Here is a 27,613-nt window from a genome sequence, read left to right on the forward strand (position 1 = left end):
AACAATGCAACTACATTTGATAGACTTCAAAAAGTAAGAAACACAATACTAAACACACAACAAATAAGCTCGCTACAAGTAGTATATATTGCACTTTCTCTACCTCTCTATAATGCGACTCAAGAATTTATATTCAATATAAACGCAAACCCTCCCCACGAGAGAACAACTCTTCTCAAGCGAAAACATCTCCTGCAACACATAGCCCAACTAGCACGAAAATCTTTTACGAAACAAGCATAGACAAATATTGTGCACGTCTTGCCCAACTCAATGCCATATCATTGGCAATATTTTCCTCCACATACACTACAACAAGCATCATATACAAAAAACGTACCAAACAAAAAATTATACGATATGTCAAATATAATGCCGCAAAGAACCCAGATAATTATTATAGAGAACAGTGTCTTTTGTTTCTACCATGGATAAATAATGAAAATCGGCATCTAACAAATGGACTCACATGGAAAGATGTATACAATCAAAATAAACCTATCATTGATATAAATGAATCTAAATACAACAAAACCACAACAATGAAAGACAACCCTAATACCAACTCATTAGGCACCAATTCACCTTCGACGTCTACGACACTATTTGATAATTCCTCCCATATTCATGTTGACATCACACAAGACCTAAATATGCAACACCGCCAACTGCAAACACACCCTATGCCAACCATAAAAATACTACTCCGGCCAAAAGATATTTATTACAAGAGCATTTTATTGCTTGATGCCCAGTAAAGGCTAATATTCGATGATATTATGCTGAAAAAACGCATATTTTCCACAGAAGCAATCCACATTTTCATGACTGGAGGCACAAGCACAAGCAAAACTTTCATCCTTGTTTTGACTGTCCAAGGGCTTTTATGTTTCTATAACCACATATCACATTCCAGTCCAACAACAAGTACAAAAGCTTTGCTAATGGCATACACGGGCAAGGCTGCTTTTAACATTGGTGGACCATTATCTACTCGGCCCTTCACTTGCCGCTACTCACATCATCTAACACTTCCCTATCACTTGAGAGGCTGAATGAGCTATGATTGCTTTATCAAGACCTGCAAATAGCCGTTTTTGATGAAGTCTCCTTGATTGGAACCAACATCTTTGCTATGGCAGACTCTCATCTCTGCGGGCAATAAAAAACAACGACGACCTGCCATTCGGTGGTGTTGATGTCATATTGTGCAGCGATCTTTGCCAAGCTAGTCCAATACGTGACTCTTGGAATATTTCTAGAAAACCTCAATTGCTCGAAGCTATCTCACCCTCTTTCTTGCATGAACGCAGAAAGTGCTATGAGTTAACAATCACCATGAGACAAGCTAATAAGACATTCATCGATATACTCAACAATATATGCATTTCAAAACACACCCATGAAAAGTTTGACGAAGTGTCGGTATCACTACCCTCCTCAATAATCGATGCTAGTGGATCTAGCCTTGCCTGAGTTACACTCTCTTCAGTGGACGTGGTGCTTACTTGACTTTTGACACTTTTAGCTCCTGACTTAAAAAAGACTCCTGACCTTAAATACATAAGACTCAAAGATGTGTAGCAAACTTAAAGCTTACCTGGACTTCTCCAGCCTGCTCAGCTATGTGATGATCTACTTCTGGAATCTACACATGTATGGTTAGTCTGTTCACAAGGGTTTCCTTGAACCACGAAAAAATCTTTCAATTATGTACATCAATCAATTTTTTATGACAACTGGTCACTCTTAGCCAATTTGTGTTTTTCTCCCCAATGGGTGTTTCAGGGTCTTCTGGTGGTCCAATTTCAAATGTGAAATGAGGGCTGGGGTCTATGTGACAAGTATGTCCTAACTGTATAGGCACAATTTACATTTTGAATCGCCCCTTTCTGAGTCTATCACGATAGACTGACAGATTCCTCAGTATAAGTCAATTTGAAATTGTGACTTCACCTTTGGGTTCCCCTTATTCTCTAGAGCCTATTCCTCAAGTTTTATGAAATTTGGACACTTGGTTTGGGTTTTGGGCCAATTTTAGTGTTTTTGTCAAAGCCTGATTCTCAATCTGGGCCTTAGATTCACTTTCACTGATCTAAACACCTTGAAATTGGGTGTGTATGTTATTTAGGCTCTGCTAAAGCTATCCCTAGGAGGGATTTGAAAAATAAGGTCCCTAGCCCCTACTTCCCCACTCTATCGCGATAGACTGACAAATTTCTCTAGTGTTGGCCTTTTTCACAAGTTCTCTCCACAGCTGGTTTCCCCACTCCCTGTATAGTGCATTGACAAGTTTGTGCATTGTTTCGACATTTGGTCAAAGCCTTCTTGCCACTATGTCTCTAAATTCAGACTCCAACACCAGTCTTGAGGTTTGGTGGTCAAGATGGTGTCCAAATTCACTCAATTTTTGTGAGAACCCTTGTATGGATGTGTTCAACGTGTGGTATAAAGGGTTTTTCCAGATTGTTAGTATATCTCCAAATGACTAGTCTATTGCGATAGACTCACCAGAGAGCAACTGTGATGTGATTTTTTTCCTATTTTTGGACAGTTGTGTTCCCTGTGCCCATATAAGTCTATCCCCTGAGTTTCACTGAATTTGGACTCATTTGGACCTTGGACTCAAACACTTGACAAATTTCACTTTTTTATGACAAATTCACAACTCAAATGCACTTAAAGTGATGCAAATTTGATGACACTTCAACTTAAGCTTGTGAATATCATTTGTACATCATGACACGATCAATTTACCCCAGGCTAGTGGTTATATCTCTTTTTGGCCTCTCTAGGTTCACTTAGTGTTTTCTTATGGCAATCCCTTGTTTCTTTTTGTTGGTTTTGGTCACAATTTTAATGTTTTCTCAAGCGTTGGATCATAAATCCAAATGTCTACTCTATTCACACCCTTGTTTCTTTTTGTTGGTTTTGGTCAATTTTAATGTTTTCTCAAGCGTTGGATCATAAATCCAAATGTCTACTCTATTCACACCCTTAAAGAGTATATGGTGTGGGTTTTGCTTTCAAGGCAAGCAAACAGCCTCATTGTTTCTTCTTTTTGTTTGTTTTGCATTTTTTACAGCGTTTTTCTACACTATTTCTACACAACCATAACAAGCACTCAAAACCATAAAACCATAACTCCACATTATCCTACCTAACTAAATCTAACTAGTCACAGACCCTCGGCAAAACACAGGCTTCTTGGCTATCCACTAGACCTCACGATATCCTCTCCTGGATCTTGTTCTAAAAGTTTAAGCTCTCTCTAGTCGAAACTAAAGTAAGCTAACCATCACACAAGTGATGTAGATCTTCCTACTTAAGGTCTTGTGCCCCTGGTAGTGGCGCCAATGTTTTAGGTTAACCTACTCTCCTGTTCATTCTCACAAGCACGACATAGACAACATACTTGTCATCCGGTGACACAACTAACTCGTAGGTGCACAGAGGCCAGCACCTTTCTCCGAGTTGAACTTGATTAATCCACCAGGGGATTCAGACGCTAAATCATTTCAAGGGGATGATGGTTCAGTTGCATCAGAATATAGTAGACCCGGGGCGGTCAGTAGTCTTGAGTATACTATATCACGTGCGTTCAAGACTCCAAAGATAAACCCCCTGTATACATTTTATGGGTATTAATTAGATGGTCTATTTTAGATTTATGGGTCTTTGAATATATGTCATATGTAAGTATACTTTTAGTTGAATTAAATTGTTATCTCCCCTACTGTATTCATACATAATATAGCCAACAAAGATCACAATATTTACACAAGCGACCATGGATTTCAAAATGACGTGATCACAGTATAATTTTAGGTTAATAACAATAGAAATGCAAAATAACAAATATTTTGTTAATTGACATTCATCTTTTTTGACCTCCAGGGAGACCTGGAGACCGGCTGGTAGCCCGCCGGGCTAATTAGTTGGCCCGCCGGGCTAGTGAGTCTTCCCGCGGGTCACGCCAGGTAAAGCTATTTGCCCATCGGGCCCGCTGTAGCTCATTATGCTATCTCTTCTTTCAAGTATTATTCAAACCAAAAATTAGTGTTATAATCAATATCACACACAAGCGTAGTAGTGAAGCCTGAAGGGAATAAAACTCAATCTACTCAAACATGAGCAAGCAAATACAACGGTGAATCAAATATGTGATCAGTCCATCCCAAAAGTAGAGATATCGACCCAAAGATTCACCTTCCTACCTCCTTTCATGAATCAGTCCAGTCCAAAAAAGAACTAATGACCCATGATTGGAGCTCTAATCGGAATAGCAAGCAAATACAGCGGTGAATCAAACATGTGATCAGTCCATCCCAAAAGTAGAGATATCGACCCAAAGATTCACCTTTCTACCTCCTTTCATGAATCAGTCCAGTCCAAAAAAGAACTAATGACCCATGATTGGAGCTCTAATCGGAATAGCAAGCAAATACGGTGAATCAAACATGTAATCAGTCCATCCCAAAAGTAGAGATATCGACCCAAAGATTCACCTTTCTATCTCTTTTCAAGAATCAGTTCAGTCCAAAAAAAAACTAATGACCCATGATAGAAGTTCTAATCAATATAGCAATCAATTTAGCAAATATAACGGTGAACCAAACATGAGATCAATCCATCCCAAATTTAGAGATACCAACCCAAAGATTCACCTTTCTACCTCCTTTCAAGAATCAGTTCAGTCCAAAAAAGAACTAATGGTCCATGATCAGAGTTACATTAAGTTTTAATTTTTTTAAAAAACTATTCATTTTTTTACCTTTAGTTTTTCTTCTAAATATTAAAGGATGACCAAATTTAGAGGAAGAGGTGATGTGATGTGATGTGATGTGATGTGAAGGGTTATATAGAGCCGCCAAATATGGAGGGGGTACAAGACGGGCCCGGCGGGATTCTTGCTTGTCCCGCCGGGCCCGTCGGGTTTAATATGAAACCCGGCTGGCCTGCCGGGATTGTTGGTTGTCCCGCCGGTTCTACGTTTTCTACCGGTTTTCGTAGGTCATGACATTGGATATGTTATTAACATGAAAAAAATAGTGATAATAACAACAATAATTAACATTTAACAAAATGCGTCATCGCGTAATTAAAATCCCTGATGAATACAAATATTTTGTTCCTCAATACGCATTACATGTGCACAGTACCTCATCCAACCATGCTATCCCACCTTTACTATGCAAACAACCTGCACAACCAACATATATTCAACACTACCATAAGGAAACCAATATTTATTGAGGCACAAGAAACAAGGGAAAAAACTTGCAACAAAACTATTCAAATACCAACAAATCCAAAGTTGACAGCAGGTCTTCACAAAAAACTTCACTTAAAACCAAGCCTAATTGTGGAAATTTGTGCTAGGATATTGACATTCTAGATGGCCTAGTCAATGGAGCGAACGGTATATTCAAAGTAGTAACACACAACTCCACGACACAAACCATCTAGATTGACTTTCAAACCACTAAAGCATGCCAAAAAACTAGTTATGAAAACTAGTAACTATACGATACATCAATAGATAAACAATGGACACCAATCCAAAAAATAGCACGTGAGTTTCAAATAGGAAAGAACTTGCTAAACACTACTGCTAAACATAATTCCCAATTCAACTTGCAGCTATTAGAACCATACACCGTGCACATGGCTTGACACTAGACACCTTCAGCTTTCAATCCAACCAACATTCAAAGTCACGGTCTTGTGTACACTTCCCTCTCTCACGTAAGAGATCCCAGCCACCTTTACCTCCTGACAAAATTAACTTCCACCCATATTAAAGTCTAGGGGGGTGCACTATGTAATCATGTTAATTTATAACGTGAGTTCAAAAAGAGGGGTTTTAAAAGACAAAAAAAAATAGGCAATTTAATAGAGATACATTAAAATGAGGGGGTTTTAAATTCAATTTTGAAAAAATTTCCTAAAATAAGGGGTCATTTTATTCATTCAAACATGTGAAAAGAGGGATTTTTTTAATACCCCACGAACGCACGTTATATAGGGGAATTGAATGGTAAACCCCCCGAGATTAAAGTAGACCAAACAGTTCTAGATGAGCTACATAGCCTCAAAACACGCGCCACTTGGCAACCTTCACAGCTTGACCTCCACTCTTTGCCTGACAATCGCTTGATAATACAATCTCTTAACATTGTGTCCCTTAAGAAACACTACAACAACCTTATTCATGATGATAACTTTGTTACCAAATACATGTGGTAGTGATGTGTGTGAACACACTAGGATCGCCGGGGCATTTTTTCCCACTTTAGGAGGTTTTTCCCCCCCAGCATTGTATATACGCCCATCACTCTAGGCTATCTATCTTTTCATTGCACACTAAGTAAAACACTTTCTATTGTGTGCCTTGAGCTTCCTTTGTCTTCTCCAAGCTGTGTGCATTTCTCTGCAACCCTAATTCCAACAATTGGTATCAGAGCAGGTTGCATCCTCTCGGTGTAGTCGTCAGCTGCTCCAACACATGCCTGCTCACTTTCTCCGATTTTAGTGAGGTTTGGCGAGAATCTGTAGGTTGACAAATATTTTGGATAAGCTCGTTGAGCTTAGTTTGCTCAGATTTCTGATTCGGGCTCATTTCGGCCTTCGTTTCCACTACAGGCAGATCTGCACATTCAATTTCATCATTTTGTGCAGATTTTTTATCAATGTCGTTTTTTGCATAACAGCTCTCTTACAGTCTTCTATGGTTTGTGCTATATAGCAAGTGTTGTTCCCGCTTCATTTCTCCTATTTTCAGGGAATTTTCACATCAGGTGCAACATTTACCATGACTGACAACAACACAGATGTGTTCCAGATGCTTGCTACTAAGGATAAGATGGATGGGGACAAATAGCCTATGTGGGCTTATATGATGCAACATGTTCTTGTGTCAAAGGGCATCTAGAACATTGTGCAGGGCATTAATGTACGTCCTGGTTCTGAGGATGTAGGCGATGTTGAGGATGTTGCAGGTCTTGCTGCAAGGATTGCTGCTATTAGAGTTGTTTTGCCTACGACAGAACAAGCTCGTTGGGATGTAAAGGATGTGTAGGCTCATGCATTGATTGTGTTGTCTGTGAAGCGCACCATTGTTCCTCACATTCGTTCAGCAAAATCTGCAAAACAGGCTTAGGATATTCTAGCAAGTCTTTATGCAAGCCCCAATGAGGCTAAAATTGCTTTGCTGTGTGAAGAGCTGGAATCAAAGATTATGCATGAGGAAGATGATATGGACACTTTCCTTGCTAGTGTCAAGGATATCAAATGAGCAACTTATTTCTAAAGGTGAAGTCATTTCAGACACTTCCCTTGTGCAGACTGTTCTTGATGCCTTACTAGATTCTTACCAGACTTTTGCTAGTACTTGGAGACTTATGACCCAAGGAAATCCTGCAGTTGTTGTCAATTTTGATTCATTATGCACGTTGATGTTGCAAGAGTCACTTTCTAGAAAAACAGGACTAGGCAGCGTACAGTTGAATAGGCTTTTATTGCTTCTCATAGAAAGGGTGGTAACAGCAATACATCCACTTCTTATGGTTCTGCTGCGAGTGGGAAAAATTTTGTTCTTAATGCTCTTGGTGGCAGCAATTCGTCTGGAAATTCTGTTGATAAGGGCAAAAAGAAAATGCGTTGCCATTATTGTAAAGCTAATGATCACTTGATCAAGTTGTATCCTAAGTTAAAGGCCAAATAGGCTAAGAATAAAGAGGGTGGTTCCACTACAAATGCAGCCATTGTTGAGTCTTTTGTGAAAGGAGACTGTGTTGCTGATGTTGATGCAGAATGGGCTTTTAGTGTAGAGTGCACTAACAATCCTGATGTCCATGTTGCATGCATGTCAGTTTTGCTGCAGATTTACGTGTATGGTATTTTGGCAGTGGTGCTACAAAGCACATTACCTCACATCGTGAATTGTTCACCTCTCTCGAGTGTGTCCCTCATGGGAATTCAGTCACTTGTGCCGACAATGCCTCTTATCCGGTTCATGGAGTTGGAAAGATTGTGCTTAGTGCTGCAAATGGCAGTTCCTTCACACTTGTTGATGCACTTTATGTACCTAGGATCAAGAAGAATCTCTTGTTTGTATCCGCACTTGCTAGACTTGGACTTGTAGTCAAATTTGTGGATGACAGATGTACAGTTCATGATCTCAGTTTTGGTGATGAAATTGTTGCATCTGGCCTTTTGTACCATGGGATGTATAAGCTCACCTTGTATGACAAGCATGGACAAAATTTTACAAATGCTATTGCAGATTCAAGGGCTATTTCAGATACAAAACTTTGGCATGCATGTTTTGGTCATCTCAATTTTACCAGTTTGCTGCGTTTGCAAAAATCTGATATGGTTGCTTCTTTGCCGCCTCTTGAAGCACCTATCAAACATGTTTGTGAAGGCTGTATTCTGGGTAAAATGTAGCGTTCTAAGTTTCCAAAGGATAGTTCTGTTAGGGCCACATGCAAGTTGCAGCTTGTGCATAGTGATGTTTGTGGGCCCATGCAAACTCCGTCCTTGGGCAATTACCTCTACTTCGTGACTTTCATTGATGCTTACTCCAGGCATGCATGGGTATTTCCGCTTAAAGCGAAGTCCAAAGTTTTTATGTGCTTCAAACAATTTCTGGGTATGGCTGAAAATGTCTCAAAATGTACTATGGACACCCTCCGTTCCGATCAAGGGGGGAGTATATGCTAGTCGTGGGATAAAACACCAATGTACAGTGCCTTATACACCTCAGCAAAATGGTGTTATTGAGGGGAAAAATAGGTCACTTATAGAAATGGCACGATGTATGGTTAAAACTCAAATTTTGCCGCATTCTTTTTGGCTTGAGGCCATCATGTGTGCCACTTATGTACTTAACAGGTGTCCTACAAAATCTTTGCAGTCTATTACTCCATATGAAGCATGGCATGATAGAAAGCCTTCTATTGAGCACATGCGTGTTTTTGGTTGTTTGGCATATGCTTTGGTGCCACAAACACAACACAAAAAATTGGATGATAAGGCTGTCAATGTATTTTTGTTGCTTATACTGCTGAAAGAAAACGTTACAGGTTGTTGTATCATCCACAAACAAAGCGTATTCTGGTTTCACGGGATGTATTGTTTGTGGAAGATTCTGTTCAACCTTTGTTGTCATGTACTCGAGACGGTAATGTAAGCTCACAGGACATTTATGACACTTTGTTGCCTCTTTTCAGTGGTGGAAGTTTGAATGTAAATTCCAATGAGGCAAATGTACAGCCTATGGGGGTTTTCGAAAATGTTACAGATCAGCCTATTATTGATGCACATGTACATGATGTACTTGATGAGGAAAGGGCTGAAAAATGAGCAGACTAGAGGTATGTCAAAATGGCTGGTGCATACATTGCGTGACAGTAAATTGGATGCACCTTTGTCTAGTCATACTCATTCCGGTTCTCACCATGCATCTTACACATCAGATTGTTATGCTTTGGCTATGTCTAGCTTACATGATGTTGAGGAACCTCTCTCTTTTGATGAAGCACAGAATTCAGAAAATTGGATGGTTGCCATGCAATCACAATATGATGCACTTATAGAAAATGACACATGGACTTTATGTGATTTTCCTCCTGGCAAAAAGGCCACTGGTACGAAGTGGGTTTACAAGTTGAAACGCAAGTTGGATGGTGAGATCGATCGCCATAAGGCTCGACTTGTTGCAAAGGGTTATGCAGAGCAAAAAGGCATAGATTATGAAGAGACTTTTTCTCTCACTTGTCGTATGACTACTGTGTGTTTTCTATGTGCATTGGCATCTTATTTTGGTTGGGATGTACATCAATCAGACATTGTTACTGCTTTCTTGAATGGTGACATATTTGAGGAAGTTTATGTAACGCAGCCTCACGATTTTGTCATAAAAGGACAAGAGGACAAAGTGTGCAGATGTAAGAAGGCTTTTTATGGGTTGAAGCAATCTCCTCGTGCTTGGTATGAGAAATCTGACACTCATGTGGTCAAACGAGGCTTTTGTATTAGTCCAACAAAAAGCACATTGTATGTAAAGCGTGAGGGTGATGTACTTCTCATTGTGGTTCTCTATGTAGATGATTTGCTAATCATTGGACCAAATGAGAGACATATTGCTGAATTGAATGCTACTTTCAAGATAAAAGATTTGGGACTGTTGCATCATTACTTGGGTATACAGTTTAAGCAGTGTGATGGTGGTATTGCCTTGTGTCAGAAAAGATACATAGAGACACTGCTATGTAAGTTTAGACTTGAGGATTGCAAACCTATTGCCACTCCCATGGAAACAGGTTTGAAGTTGATTCTGCATGATTCTGGTGATCCTGCTGATGTCACTCTTTACCAAACTGTTGTCGGCTGCTTCATTTATGTATGCAACATGAGGCCAAATTTTCACTTTGCAGTCTCACAGGTCAGTAGATTTATGCATAGCCCAGGGTCTAAGCATTGGCAGGCTGTCTAAGAGGATTTTTTGCTACCTTAGTAGCAATTTACATATTGGCTTGTTTTATCCCAAGGGGGGATCATTTCTGCCAATCTTACATGCTTTTCGGACTCAAATTGGTATGGTTTTTTTGACACGTGAGTGTCCACAAGTGGTTTTTGTTTCATGATTGGCAGTTCATGTATATCATGGTTGAGCAAGAAGCAACATACTATGGCCACTTCGAGTTGTGAGGCTGAGTACAGGGCAGTCTTCACAGCTACGACTGAGTGTGTATGGCTCAGACGCCTTATGGATGATTTGGGTGTTGGACAGGACACTGCCAACACTATCTACACTAACAGTCAGAGCGCATTGGCAGTTGCGAGGAACCCAATTTTTCATGCTCGCACAAGGCACATGGAGGTGCATTACCACTATATCAGGGAGAGGCTCTCAGCAGGAAAGATCAGCTTGGCTTATGTGCCAACACATGACAACCTTGTAGATCTTTTCACAAAGGCATTGTCTCGTGAGAAGCTTGAAGCTTTCCGCAAAGCTTTGGGCTTACTCCCCTTTGTGAACTGATCAATGCCTCTGGGCATGGCACTTCCCTTTACTCATGTGCCAGCTCTCGTTCACCGCATCACTCCAGGGAGGGTTTGTTACCATATACAAGTGGTAGTGATGTGTGTGAACACACTAGGACCACTGGGGCATTTTTTCCCACTTTAGGAGGTTTTTTTCCCCGAGCATTGTATATACACCCATCACTCTAGGGCTATCTATCTTTCCATTGCACACTAAGTAACACACTCTCTATTGTGTGCCTTGAGCTTCCTTCATCTTCTCCAAGCTGTGTGTGTTTCTCTGCAACCCTAATTCCAACAAACTTAATGGCTTCCCACATTCTTTGTCTCCAAGAAACAAAGCTACAACATGTGAACACAGTAGTGATGCACGGATACACACACTCAAACAATTGGCCCCATGGGAGTGTCCCTCTTCACATTTAAAAAAAACCATACATCTACAACACCACAACATCATTTCCATGAATGAGATAGAATGCATTACAACACTCCTCAGTACACCACATGGTCGACCAATAACCCTGATAACATTGTACCGCAGACCCTCCAGTCCAATTTCCTTGCTCTTGCAAACATTGGCCACACTACTCACACCTCACCACTAGCAGACCCCTACCATTTTACTTGGTGACTTCAACATCAATGATAACTACCAAACCCTTGAATACCTTGTTATTTCTAGCCTTCTCTCCACACACAACATGACACAACATATAACCCACAACATGACAATCTACAATTCATCTTTGGACCACATTTGGACTACAAATTCCTTGATAGGCATAACAGCATGCACTAACTTCTTGTTAATGGGTTTCCTAATCTCATTCTTATCTTATTGCACACATAGCAAGAACCACGAACATAATTGTCAATCCATGGGATGAAGCTGACTTGACTAGTGCATGGAGGCTACAAGAGGGTGTCAATCTCTTGGAAAATAACAGAAAACTTGCATCTAACGCAAGCTACACTCAAATGACCTAAGTCATCTCAAAAGCTAGTCGCTAATCGGCAAGCAAACCATGATTGTTACAACATCAAACAACATCCGAATGCTATGAAACTTCTAGGACTCTTCCATCTCCTTTTCTTGCTTTTCCTTGAGGTTTTGGTGTTTTTCTGCTTCGTTCTTGAGCTCTTTGATTTGACCTTGAAGATTTTCAATGATATTCATTCTGTCTTCAAGCAAGCATTGGAGTGCATCAATGACATGTTCAAGTTCTTGAGCTTTAGCACTGTGCGGCTAAGAGCTGTTGTCCACATTTTCTCAGTCGTCAGCTGTATCTGCTTTGCATATTTGTTGACTTGAGTGATAAATTCATCCGTCTTTTCCCACTCTTTGGATTTTGCTTGAGGATCTTTGGAAGGTCCAACCTCATCTTTGGTTGTTTCTGGTAGCTGCTCTTGATTGGCTTCCTTCTCTTTCTTTAACCCATTTCCTTTTGTTTCCCTGATTTCATCTGATTAGTTAGTTGATGAAGAGCTTGGACTAGGAAGAGGATGATCCCCTTGTTCGATATTGGGTGAGGATAGTCTTGGAGACATCACCTCCCTTTCATGTTGTGGTTCAATTGGTTTTTCAGCTTATGCTTATTGTGGCTGTTGAGCAATTGATTCTTCTCTGGCTTTTCATTCATTGAGCTTCCGTCAATGCCTCTTGTATATTCAGGGCTTTAGATTCTGCATACATCCTTTCTAGCATGTCTTTCGGATCTTCTTCTCAGGTTTTTTGGTCCTAGGACCCTTGACTTCCCTTGGATTCCATAGATCTGAAGTATGTCCTGCAGCTTGTCAACTTCGTTCATGATCTTCCTTTTCTCTTTCAAACCTTGCCTTCTTCTGTGGAGGTTCTTCTTGATGGGCGTCCACTCTCTTTCTTTTCATTCCTTCCCCTGTTGCCCTTTTTTCTTGATTATCAAAACTTTCTTCAATGCTATGGGCTTCAGGTGAGCCTTCAATTGACCCTTCATCAGACTTATGATTCCCTTTCTTCTTTGATCTTGTGGCTTGTGGAGAGGTCAAAGCTTTCTCTGTGATTATCCATGTGTTTTGATCTGGGGATGGCGGAAAATTATTGGCCATCCCAATGGCATGGTATGCAATTTAATTTAAGACTTCTGGAGCTCCTAAGTATGTGACTTTTCTTTCCTTCTTTATGCTCTTGAGTGTTGTAAGCACATACTGAGCTTGATCTATTGAATATCTACTTGATGACTTCAATACTTGCATGAAGGTGGTTGCAACAACATGATTTGGGGTAGTGTACCTTGGTGGCTTCTTGGAGAGAAAGTGGAAGTGATGGTGGTATAGGTGGGCGGGATCCTCTACTTGCTTTGCATAAGATCGGAGAAGGTGGTGGCAGTTGTACTCTTTGTGAATGTTCCAGTTGTTTTCCTATATCTTACTTTCATTGTCATACCTTATGTTGGCATCTTTACACTATATCTTTGTTGATGACTACCTTGACTTTTTGTCCTTGATCTGATCTGTAATCTGGGTAGAACCATCCTCATTAATCGTCGCCACTAGTTTGTAAGCCCTTTGGAAATCTACTCCACATGGTTCTTGGTCACAAAATGCTCGGAGTCCCAACCTCTTATTGGCTTCTTTCGTAGATGGCTTAGCTGCTACATCATAGACTTCCTTCGGTAGCATTTGCAACTCCACCTGACTTTCATCTTTGCTTTTGAATTTTCCAGTGAAGACTGTGGTGTTGTGCTCCTCAAGCTGTTCTTTCGACATGTAGGTTACTTTGGCCGTTTTCACAGAACTAGGCTCCAGCTGATATGATGGCATCTCTTGCAGCTTTTCTTTTTGTGTCTTTCTCCTCTTTGCTTTCTCTGCAGCATACATTGCACCTATGAGGAAAAACACCATTTCAAAGTTAGGAAATTTCACAAATTCCTTTCTGACATGCTCTTTGTCTAAATTGCTGGCAAATGATGTTCGTTTTGCTTCAAACCAATTTTGGCGCATGCATAGATGCATAAAAACATGTATATATCAAAATCATCCACTCCATTCAAAAAATTGCAAGCTAAGTAAATAATCAATGATTATTTACAGCAGGCAATTTTTTCCATATTTTTGCACTTTTGACTTCATAAGCTTGAAGAACATGTGATTTAGATACTCTGAGTGAAGCGTGAGCTCATTTGAGTCTACATGGTGAAAATGGTGTCAGATTTAGTCTTCAGATTGTGAAACAGTAGATTAAAAGGGATTTTCGATTTTTGAGATCCAAATGTGATCAAACTTGATTGGTGGGCTTGTCACATCATCTACTTTGGTCCCATTTAGGTCAAAGATGAGATTTGGGTTGATTTGGACAAAAATCTAAATAATCGTGATTATTTACTTTTTTATCAATTTAAATATTTTTTCTTTCAAATTGATTGTAGACATGCTATAGACCCTCTGTGTGAGATATGGGAGATTTTGAATCAAAAAATGTGCCAAATAACTCAAAATTTGGACTAAAGAGCTTTTAGTACGTCTTTTGACAAGATCTAAGAATTACTAGACATTTTGGACTCATATTTGAAATGTGACATGAGGTAAATGTGTACTAGTGATAGGTGAAGCATGATGATGACTTTCAAGTCAATTTTGCAAAAAGGTAAATAATCACGATTATTTACAGCAATTGAATTTTATGCTTGAAATGACAATTTTATGACCTACACATCTTTGTTACATCTAAAGCAAGTCCTAAAATGAGTTTGGCAAGGTTTGGTCATGTCGGCATCACTTTGTGCTCTTGTCAACTCTGAAATCACCGTTTTTTGTTACCACATGGTGTGTAGAGATGTTTGGTCACTGTTGAAGCCATGGTCTTGAAACCGTCTAGGTACATTATTGATAGACCTTGTCTATATGTTGCACGTGGAGTCATAATTCAATTCTGGCATGTGGCAAAAACCTAGATTATTTATATGGGGACCCCCTTGACCCCTTCCAAATGGTCATCTAATGATATGGAAGTGTTCTACTATCTAGGGACATGTTACAATTCAAATCTTATCTAGTTCGGTTGAGCTGACAGGCAGCTATGGTCGTTTTTGTGTTCTAGGAGTCTGTACACAGTTGGGATTCTAGGGTTTTTCCCGGGACCTATACCTGCTACCCGACTGCATAGAAATGTTCTTTGATGAGTTTAGAACTTACCCCTCATGTCTCGTGTGAACGGCGCTGAAAATGGGTGACTGTGGACTCTAAAAATCTGGAGCAAAGAAGGTCGAGAGATCTCTTCTCCAAGGATGACTAGTAGAAATGAGGTGACTTTGGGCTACCTAAGATATCTATACTCGGACTTCCCAAACTACTTTTCCCCAAATTCCCTTCTTAGTCCTAATAGGCCATAAAATCTACGCTAGACTCAAAAAATTCCTCAATCGAACTCCGTTAGCTCATTCTGCGAGAATTTGCAAAAATAGGCCTCCCGCTTCCATTTGTCGTTTTGATTAAAAAAATTGTGCCTGTCCCTCTTGTCCTCCTGATCATCAGCGTATTTTAAGTTTCTCCATCTGTGCTCATTTGCTATTTATTATTAATCTTTGACCTGTTTATTGAAAAATCAAAGAAAATAATAAGATGCGCTAAAAAATCAAATTGAAAGATCAACAATTAAGAAAATCCATTGAAAAATACTATTTTATTACTTTTTGGTGGATTTGTCCATTTTTAAGCTTCAATATCAATAAAAATTAATAAAAATTAACAAAAAGGGCTTTTTTATGTAATTTTTGATAGTATATACAATATATACACTCATCAAGGAGATTTTATCAGCTGAAATTCCCCTGTTGATGATTTTTAAGGGCATTATTAGGTAATTTTGCAAAAAACCACACGTTAACATCGAACTTTTTTCTCCCTCTTCAAACATTGCCCTTAATTACTAAAGTTTCCTTCCACCTCTCCTAGATGGACTACTCCGGGACGACTGTGTGTATGGGTTGAACAATCGTGTCTATGCATAGCCAGGGTTGGCTCTACCATGCTTTGAAGGTCAATGTAATTCAAATCAGTATGTGGTACAAGAGTTGGGTTTTGAGTAGTTAACTCAAGGTTTTTGTGGTCAAGGTATCTTGTTGATGTTTTCTAAATAGCAGATTTTGTAATTTATGCACGTGTCTGATTGTACTGTTTGGATGCTTTGGCACACTAATTTCTTGAGCTGTCGGTAACAATGATGACGGTTGCTAAGATTTAACTCTCGATTGGTATTTCGGTTTTTGGTTGATGAAGTATTGTGGTGGAGTTTTTTGAGATTTAACTTTCCATTGATTCATCAACTTTACAGTTTGTGGAGAAGATAAAGGCTCCTTTGGTTTCCAAAATCACCTAGTGCTAGTTTCTCTTCTAAAAGATGTTTTTCTCTAAGTTGTTAGATATTTTTCTCTTGAGCTTCTCTATCTCTTCTTTGATCTTTTCGGCAAATGTTTCATTATAAGTATATGGCCGTTGTCTACTTGGTTTTGCATCATCTCTCATAGGTATGGTATGTTGATAAATTTTTGGATCAACACCCTTGAGATATTTATAAAACCAAACAAAGATATCTTGATATTCTTTCAGTAAGCTTAGCAAAATCTCTTCTTCTTTTTCAATCAAGTCGTTTGCAATGTAGGCAGGTTTCTGGTTTGAAAGTCAAAAAACTTTTCCTCTCCTCCTTTTAGGAGTAGTTGGGCTCTCATATGTTCTTTTTCTGATCTAGAATCATTGGATGTAGCTGAATGTTCTTTAAAATCATTAGCAGCATCATAATAGAGATCTGAAAAGACTTGTTGAGATTTTAGTAAGTCCTTGGGTTCCTGAACTTCATTTTCAATTTGAATGGTTGGGATCATTTGTATGGGAATTATGCCATGACCATCCTCATTGCAAAATTAAGTAGGCATAGACATATTCACACACACATCCATTGTTGCCAAAATTTGAGTGCATTCAAATGGCTCAAAAAAATGCTACAAAAAGGGTTCAGGTATATATGCTTCATCTGTGCAATCCATTTTTAAGATACATGTTTCTCGTTTTAAACTCCCTTTTTCTGAGGCTCCACACATCCAAATAGGTGTATCTTTGTTTAACCAAGATGGAAGCTTTGATTCAGCTGAAGAGACTGAGTCAAATTCTTAAATGGGTGTTTTCATTACATCTCTATAAGTGTGATCTTTCAAATTAACTTTTGTGATTGATCCCACTTGCTTCAAGTACAGGTAAATGTTTTCTCAATCTTGAATGAGCTGTACTTGCCGCATGAATGTCCTTCCCAAGATGATTTTATAATTAAGTTCCTTTCCAAAGTCCACTATCGCAAAAGTATGTTAATAATCAATTCCACGGGAACTAACTATCACTTTTTCAAGCAGTCCTAGGGGTTGAGTCCATCCGCCAATTATAATTTCATTTGAGTTTGTCTAATGGCTGGTTTTCCCTATGATTCCTATACTACTTTTGTAGCTATGGCTATGCCTGCCCCATTGTCCAGTATTTTCATGATTTCTACATCATTATATATCACCAAAAAGGTTGTGTTTCCTTCTTCCCCCTTGTAGTATTCTCCAACTTTGTTCATAGGGATGGATCTAATCTCCTTGTTATCCAATTCATGTTTCAATTTACCCAAGTTTTTTGCGATTAGCCTTGTTATCCCCACCTTCTCTAGAGTTTTTTGTAAATCATCCCATAAATATGGTCTAATTTTTAACAGTTCTCCCAAGGTAAGAGTACATTGAATGGGTGTTGACATGATTGAATGGATGTTCTCTACCTCTAAGGTCTGTTCTGCTCTTTTTACCTGAGTGGTTTTGCATACTATGGACTTATCTTCGTTGTCTCCTAAGTAAGAGGGTAGTGTTTTTAGAGTCAATGGCTTAGACATTCATGATGCTTCAGAGCCATTATCCCCATACAAGGATTGTATATCCATGTCCATAGTAGGAGGTAAATTGTCTAACCAGACTTCCTCTATAGGAGTTGATTTCAAAGTTATGCTCCCATAATTAATCTCTCACTTTTTCCCATAAATGTCCTGGCCAGTCTTCCTCCACAAACAGAATTCCATCTAAAGTATCTTCACTGTCAGACACTATGAGTTTTGTCTCTTTAGTTTCAAGGTGGGGTTCTACCACCACTTTGGATTTCCCTTTATTGGTTTCTACCACAAGCTCCTCAGGTTTTGCTATACTTTCAAGCTTGGGTTTTTGTTTTTTCAGCATTTCTTGAGTAATTCTTACCAAATTTTGATAAGCTTCAAGCTTAGTTGCTTCCATATCTGGAGAAGGATAGTTTTTTCACTGACTCTCAGTTTCTTTCACTTTTTCTTGGAATAGCTTTTGGGCTTTTCCCTCAATTTCTTCCTTTTGTTTCTGTTTTCTCATCTCATGTCTTTGACGTCTTCTTTTCTTGGTCTTTTATGAGGAATTTTTAGTATTCTCTTGAATCAGAGGAGTTATGTTTCTTTTTCTTAGCTTGGGCTCTAGTGATCACCTTGATTGGAACAATAGGTTCACTTTCCAAAGAGCTATTAGGTATCACTTGGACTACATTTACCCACTGCTTTCCTTTGTTTAATGGATTTTTTGGACAGTCTTAGGAAAGTGTCCTCCCTTCTTACAACATTGTGTACAAAAAGCTTCAACTGGCTTAATGTTCTTGTCAAATTCTGGGCATTCACTTTTCCAATGATCATTTGCACCACAATTATGGAAATTTCCAGTCTTGGCTTAATCATGGGTCTCACCATTGAAGGTCTAACACCTTGATTAGCTACAAAGTACATCGGTGTAAGCTCTAGTTTAGCATAAGTCATAGGCTCTTCCATTGATGGTGGATGTGAATTATACCACTCTCCTTCTCCCATTGCTGTAGATGGACTAGGCTCAATATAAGGTGAAACAGGCACTAGTGCTTGTTCATCTATAACTCCTTCTGGATGCAATGTACTTTACAGGCACTGCATTATGTCCAAGAAATGGAGGTTATTGACCCAACATACAAAACATAGAGAGAGATAGAGAGAGGTGACATACCTTCGTGGGAGAATGTCGTGTCTTTGTGGAAGACCTGTCGGGCTGCATTCCTTCGGCTCTTTCTTAGGTTGCTATCCATAGCGAAGGATAAGCACCGTGCACAGGGGGCTGTAGAGTGAGCTGAGAAAGGCGTTGAAGGAGAAAGGCACAGAGATACAGAGAAGTCACAGTCATGAAAACATTCGACTGAACATTCGTTCCGACGTGGGCTCCACACGTGTTTTTGAATCCTCCACTGATTTTTAAGATTTTGCATCCTCCACACGATTATTTAATTCAAACAATTCTTGCCCATAACACCAGTTTCATACCCCCTAAATTTTAAGCCTCTAAAAGCAACTTTCAACCGGTTAAAACCAGGCCACCTATTCATGCATCCACCTGTATAGCCTATGGTACTAGAGCCCTAGAGGTTCCCATTGTGGGCGCTTTTCCTTGAAAAGAAAAAAACCCAAGGCATACAAAATAAGCACACACATCAAAATTGAATCACTGTGAAAAGACTTTGGGGGGTCAAAGAAAAGGTAATTAGTCAGGCGATGATTTCATGAGAAATTCCTTTTATCGTAGCTTAACTACAAGGTCTTCTAGGTATAGCCTCTAGTCAGCCCTCGAACATGAAATACTTGGCTCTCGCGATTAAACAACTTAATTGACCAGAGAAAATTAAGAAGCTTACCCATGGTATTAATAGTCGATCTCTAGTGCCTTTCGACAGTTAAATTAGCGGCCCCAGACTTGTTTAATTTTTTACCTTTACATCTATTTATGCATTTGATTATATTGCAATTTAATCTTTATTGCTGACAAATGGTTTAAAATTCTGTTACCAATCACATTGTCTGCCTACAACTGCATATGATTTTTAATTCTATATGAAAACAATTACTGCACCAATGTTGTTTGATTTTGCAGTGGCTGAAGAAGGCTAAGGACATTCATCTCAAATACTCTTCCACCTTGACGAACGAGCTTCAACTCAATAGCTTCCGAGGACGGAATCTACATTAGGAAGGGGGGCATGTTAACCCTCACGGCTCGTGGACACCCTATCACCTACGATGGATGATTGTATTATTTACTTGGTAGAGTCAAGTACCGGGCTTGTCGGTCCAATAGGAAAAGGGTAAGAGTGATCGCCGATGAGAGGCGCACTCTAACTGGAACATTCAAGGGATTAGTTGGCTAAGCATGGGCGCCCAAGTGTGAATGGGGTGAGCTCATATAAAAGTCAACTAAACCTAAAATTCACTCATTCTCTCATTTGTGCAATTGAAGAGTGCTCTTGCTCATCTCCATCTTCATCTCCTTGTGTGTGTGTGTGTATGCATGAGAGAGAGAGAGAGAGTGCAATCGAGCATTGCGGCGGCACGACGGCGGTGAGGCAATTGACCGCGGCATAGCAACGTCTCCCTCTTCTTCGTGGTGAGGAATCCTCCACGAAGCAAGTGTAGAGCGGTGAGTGACACACCATCGTCATCTTTGAGCTTACTAGTTTAGGCTTGTTGTATGCTTGGAGCCATTTGTGGCTTGCACACGGTGTATTGGCAAGTTCCTTGCATTGACACGTGCGACATACGCGCACACCAGGGCTTAACAAGTCTATATGAACCTTCTAGCTGGTCGTACACTAGCAAATCAAGACATACTTGGAGAGACCGCTAGTAGGGTATTGACCAAAGAGAGTATGAATTAAGGTGATCAATTGGGCACTATCTTTGATGAAGTCCCAGACACCTATTCCGACTCAACATCTGTAATGTCTTCCTATTCGACTCAGTCAGCAACCGGAACAACAGTGTGCTAGAAACACATACTCACCTTTTATAAGACTAATGTCCATAGAGCTCAGGTTTACTGGGTCCTATTGAAGAGTATGCCATTTGCATTGATGACCATGACATAGAGTTTGAAGAGGAAATCATGGCAAACAAACAAGGAAAAATGTATATGGATAAAAACGGGACTCAATATGTAAAAGTTGAAAATACTGATGTGATGGACAAATGGGGGTTAGAAGTGAATACAATAATTTTGGATATGGCAGCAAAAGAAGTCCCACCAACTTTAGAATTCAAGGAATACAATCAAGTTGATCTGAAACCTTTGAAATGGCTTAGCACTAATAATTCTAGGATTGAAGTCTACTGCTGGGAGGATAGGAATGTCAAGGATCTTTTATGGACCTCTCATGCCAAGCCAGGGTAGTTCACACCTATGAAGATCATCTATATCTTCAAGATCAAGGACAAGGGTCTAGCAGATCTACTATCTTACCTATTTAGGAAATGTTATAACAATGACTTTGTTATGATGAGTCTTGAGGAGGTAGAACATACCAGATACCAAGGGTACTCTATAAGAGATTGGATATTGGGGCAAGGACCTGATCTTATTTCAATAGAGGAACTCCACGAGAAATCTTTTGGGAGCAATGTTAAAAAACCTGAACCTACGTCATCACAAAGAAAATCGAGTGACATTAGAGCCAGTGCAGGGCTACATGAGTCACTACTTCCAACAGATTGGTTTGAAGGACTCATGATAGGACCAACTGCTAAAAGAGTTGGAGCTGAGCCAAACAGACGTGTCAAACCAGCTGAATTTTAAAAATGGTCAAAAAATACAGTGGATCTGGGGGTATATGACCACTTAGCTAGATTCAAGCAAGTACTAAGAGTAGAACGCATATTTGATTTCCACACTCAATTTGAGGGATTTGGAATGACTTTAGAAGGAAAATCTTTGACATGGTTCCAAAAAATTCCATCAAGGGAAATGATGAATTTAAATACATTAGCTCAGGGATTTGTACCTGCATGTTCCAAAACTGGGATCAAACATAACACTGTAGCTCAAATCTATAGCTTCAAACGAAAACAAGGTGACTCTATTAGGGATTGTGCAACTAGGATTAAGCAATACATTGCAAGTTGCCCAGAATTAGAAATACCAGCAGAAGAAGTATTAGTGTCATTGTTTCTAGAATGATTGCCAATAAAGAACTTCTATGTGTAGTAGAGTACTGAGGTGTGGATACATTGAGTAATGAATATGGATTTATTCCTTTCAGAGACAGAAGTTACAGCCTCCTCCCAAAATCAGCCGCTTTGTTCACCCCAAGGATGTGGAGGTGCCATTAAAGGCATTCTGCGCGACAAAGGAGGATTTTCACAGGGAATATGGGTTAAGTCTTGAGGGGAAAGATGTTAGGAAGTTGACAGATGCAGATGTGCCCATATCCGACTGGATGAAATTTTTCACGTGTCTTCCATTGAAGGAGAAAAAAGTGCCGATAAAAACAGCAAGGCCGGATCACTACAAGGCACTCTACCAGCTCTACAAGCAGGTGTACCAATCCAAACCACCAAACTATCTGCTAGGAGTCAAGTTTGCACGCGGATATGTTTATTTCGTATGCATAGGTCCGATAAAGTGGGCTGAGTTTGCATCGAAGGTGGTGAAGAATGTGACCAATGAAGGTCACTTAGATAGGAAAAGAGAAAAATGGAAGTTAGAGACTTCCCAAGTATCCACAGGAACCCCAAGTGGTTCTGCCATCTTCTTAGTAAATACCCCATCCGGAAGTACACCAGTCGAAAGTGGGCTTTTTGCGACTACTCAGTCTGCGTTTAGTGTTGAAGTATCCACTTCCTTGCAAGAACTTCTTGTTGAGGTTAGAAAATCTCATGACAATGTATCAGCCGAGTGTAGGAAGGTTAAGGATTCAGTGGTCAAATCTGTTGCTGATGTGCACCGTTGCGAGGGTGCCCTTGACACCATCCGAATGCACTTCCCTGACGATGCCAATGTACCAACAGGCTTTCTTGACAGCCTCCAAGAAAAATTTGACCAAGCAAAAGCCACCCTACAGCAGGCACAGGTATGCTTTTAACTCCATCTGATTGTAGTATAATACGTGCAAAGTACCATAAGGTATGATTTTTCATATCGGTAGGATTATATCATATTCGGTAAGGGTAGATGACAATACCGGTAGGATGTTATCATACCGATAGGATTATACCCTACCGGTATGATTACATCCTACCGGTATGATTATATCCTACCGGTATGATAACATCTTACCGGTAGGATTTAGGATATAATCCTACCGGTATGGTTACATCCGACCGGTATGGTTAGATCCAACCGGTTTGATGTTAAGCTTTCGGTATAATGTTATCCTACCGGTATGATGTTACCGGATGGTATCCTACCAGTATGATGTTATACTATCCAGTATAATAACATTATACCGGTGGGATAACATCATACCGGCAGGATGTAATCATACCGGTATGATAACATCATTATACCGATTTTCAAGCATTCATACCAATTTTATACCTCTTTGACATTGTCTGATAACAAGGTCTCTTGCCTACAGGAAGAATTATCCAAATGCTTGGAGCGTGAGGAAACCTTTGGTCTCTATGTCACGTTTGTGACAGACATGATTAGTCAACCAATGCTACTTGAAACCATAGTCTTGCCTGCACGAGTTTCAGCTCCTGGACATAGTGTTGTTCTCATTGATGTGTGCAATGCTTGTGGTGTAAAAATTCATGATCACAATCGCTCAAGCCATGTTGTTCTATTGCCTTGTTCACATGCATACCATGCATTCTGCTATGCTCACTTGGCTGAGAAAGGAAAGTGCATGCTTAAGGATTGCCCCGGAGTTATTTTTGCAGAAGACCAATCCCTTCTAAAGAAGAAGCCAGTTGAACCCAAAAACAGGTGAGAAAATTGTTTCAATGGGTAATCAGGTGGTTGATTTTTGTCTTCTCTGATGTTTTCTCAAGTGGTTGATTTTTGTCTTCTCTGATGTTTTTTCAGAGTCAAGCTGCTTCAGAACTACTGTCGGTAAAGACACAGGGAACGATGCAGTGACGCCTACATACAAGACACCTGTGGCGGTATTGCTTGATGAAAATGTCCCTGGTAATGCTAAGAAACCTGTTTCGGAAACAACAGAAGAAGAACAAAACTTTGAGGTAAAGGACCAGAGTACGACAGGTGCTGAAGGGAAAACCCAGAATGAGGAAGACAATGTGCTACTAGACACTGGCGTGCGGGTGACAAGATCAAAGACCCCGAGAAAACAAGGCCAACGTGGCAAGAGTAAGTTTTTTCATTGATTATGGCTCTAATAAGTGATCTTGTGCTACACAGCTTTCTAAAGCTGATGGTCGTGTAGATGTCAGGCTGGAGGGAAGTCCCGAGGAGACCCTTGCTTAGCATATAAGAAAGGCAAAAAGAAAAAAAATCGAGAAGACTGGAGATGAGAAGCCTAAAATGGAGCAAAAAAGCAAGGAAGAGGAAGAGACCCAGGGGCAGCCACAAGAGGAGATGGATGCAGAATACCGGCACAAGTTCTGACCCTAAACCCAGAGCCTACAAAAGATTGGAGTTTGCCCCCCCTATGTTTCTTTTTATTTAACCACTTCTAAAATTAATATAACTTTCTTTCCCATTCGACGTCTCTTTCATCTTGTGCCTAATTTTTGAACATTGTGTATTTTTATTGTATGATTTCTATCTATAGATATGTCCTAATTGCATATTTAAATTTGAGTCTTGTGTAATTTTGCATCTGCAGATATGTTTTCAGTTGAAGAATGGCGCCTTGCAGATAGGTTGAGGACTGACAAGCAAAATGGCAGGGCTGACATTCGTGCAATATGGAATTGTGTGTTGTCTCCTGCAGTGCTCGTGTTTCCTCTATGGTTTAGACTAATTAAAAGAATCCCACTGATATGGCCAAGGCCACCACCTCCGTTGAGCGTCCAGCATAGGGTTCTCATTTTGGACCTTAATGGATTACTGCTCAAGAAATTTGATGGAAAATATGGTGAAGAATTGCCCTACTGGCCAGAAATGCAGTATGTTGTTGAAGGGGATACACAGTTTTGGGTAAGGCCCGATGCAGAAGTGTTTCAGAATTTTTGTTTCAGATGGTTCGAAGTGTGGATATGGAGCTGCTGCGAGTTTGAGAAGCTCAAACTCACGCTAGCGATAGTGTTCCCTGACCACCACAAAAGATTTAATAGAGTGGTAAGTCAGGCGCAGTGCACAAGGGCCCCTTTTAAATTGGGCGCGACAGATAAACCGGGGTTCCACAAGAATCTCGAAAATTTTCCTGACCTACCACCTGACACACTTATCTTTGATGATTCTGGATATAAGCTAATGTTTAATCCATTGGGGTCATTTCTTATTTTTCCCAAGCTAGAAAATCGGTCTAAAGAAGTGTGCGCCTGTTTTCTGTCAACCACTGTCATAAACTGGCTAGCACACTGGTTGCACTCTAAGGACAGAATTGAGTATACAAAGAGGACTGTAATTTGTGCAGACGGACAACCTGATGACACCTATGTGCGTCGTTTTTATTGAAAATGGCGGATTGACTTTTTCAAGAAGAAAGGAACAGATTTTTTTAATAAAAAGAAAGCTTCATAAAGTCTGTGAAGTGGGCGACTTTTGTCGATGTATTTTTTTGTCGATGGATGTAAATGGAGAATTACTCAGCCTTCTTGTCAATCAATGTAACAGAATTCATGTATAATACATTTACAAGAAAGTTGCACGGAAATACGTTGTTTTCTATATTTGAAGTATCTTGCAAATAAAAGGGGAGAGAGAGAGAGAGAGAGAGAGAGAGAGAGAGAGAGAGAGAGAGAGAGAGAGAGTCTGATACCGGTATGATACTGGGCAGTGACTGGTATGATACTGAGAAGTGAGAGAGAGAGAGAGAGACAGAGAGAGAGAGAGAGAAAGATTCGGATACTAAGAAGTGACTTGTATGATACCGGTATGATTCTTTGAAGTGAATTGTATGATATCGGTATGATACTGAGAAGTGACCGGTATGATATTGAGAAGTGACACACACACACACACACAGTCTTATACTGAGAAGTGACTAGTATGATACCGGTATGATACTGTGAAGTGACTAATATGATACCGGTATGATAATAACGAGTGAGCGGTATGATACTGAGAAGTGACACACACACACACACACACACACACACACACACACACACACACACACACACACACACACACACACACACAGATAGAGAGAGAGAGAGAGAGAGAGAGAGAGAGAGAGAAAGAGAGAGAGAGAGAGAGGGAGGGAGAGGGACTGGTATGATACCGGTATGATACTGAGGAGTGACCGGTATGATACTGAGAGAGAGAGAGAGAGAGAGAGGAGAGAGAGAGAGGGAGAGGGACTGGTATGATAACGGTATGATACTGAGGAGTTACTGGTATGATACCGGTATGATACTGAGAAGTGACAAAGACAAAGAGAGCTATGGCAGCAAGAAAACACGTCAATGGTTGTAGCCATGGCCCTATCTAGGTGGGGTGTTGTGTAAGTTGTCTCTATTGCATAGAGAGAGAGACAGAGAGAGAGAGAGAGAGAGAGAGAGAGAGAGATGGACTTGTATGATACCGGTAGCATACTGAGGAGTGAGTGGTATGATACCGGTATGATACTGAGAAGTGACTGGTATGATACTGAGAAATGAGAGAGAGAGAGAGAGAGAGAGAGAGAGAGAGAGAGAGAGAGAGAGAGAGAGAGAGAGAGAGAGAGAGAAAGACACAGAGAGAGAGAGAGAGATAGAAAGAGAGCAAGAGAGAGAGAGAGGGACTTGTATAATACTGGTATGATACCGAAATGATACTGAGAAGTGACAAAGAGAGAGAGAGAGAGAGAGAGAGAGAGAGAGAGGGAGAGGGAGACAGTTTAGTTTACAGTTAAAGGCAGATATACACAAAATTATGCATTATGCATTTCTTAAGATGGTTACAGCTCAAAAGGCACACTATTGTAGATAGACTCACTGACATCAAGTGATATTGTATATAGTTTTGAGTTGCTGGGATGCACGGGGATTTTGATTGCCCGAACAAGATGTGAATATATGAACACCTCTGGCTTTTTGTCCAAAAGCTCGTAGGTATGCTCATTTATCATACAATAGTAAAACCCTTTGATAGCATAGGATCCTCTCCCAATGATATTGCCCCAATCATCTTCAGCGTTTGAATGAAACTCCTGAATAGCTGCAGTGCATTTCACTATATAGAAATCCACTTTTTCTTCATTGTCATTTGGTGCGGGAACAGCAAAATTATCACCAACAATAAGAGCTTGATTGAGGGTGTCATAGTGTCCTTCATACGCTGCATCCTCATTGATTTCGCCGTCATCGTCTTCCCCTTCTTCCGTAGGCTCCAAAATAAGGTATGTCCAGAAAGGAACGTGTGACTTGCTCACACATCTCCTCCACTTTTCCTATTTACATGCACTACAGAAACAAGACAGTGAACGTGTTCTCAAAGCAGTGTATCATGCTCTGAATATGCAGAAACACATTGCATTGAGCGGGTATTTTTTACAGCCTTCACATCCCAATTTTTTCCCCTTTCTACATCTCCCAATTCAATCACCCAAAAAATCCTGCTTACACAACGGGCCTGGGATGCATAGGTGGCTG

This window comes from Adiantum capillus-veneris, chromosome 24 (assembly GCF_014529385.1).
Source record: "Adiantum capillus-veneris isolate H3 chromosome 24, ASM1452938v2, whole genome shotgun sequence".
Taxonomy (NCBI): Eukaryota; Viridiplantae; Streptophyta; class Polypodiopsida; order Polypodiales; family Pteridaceae; genus Adiantum; species Adiantum capillus-veneris.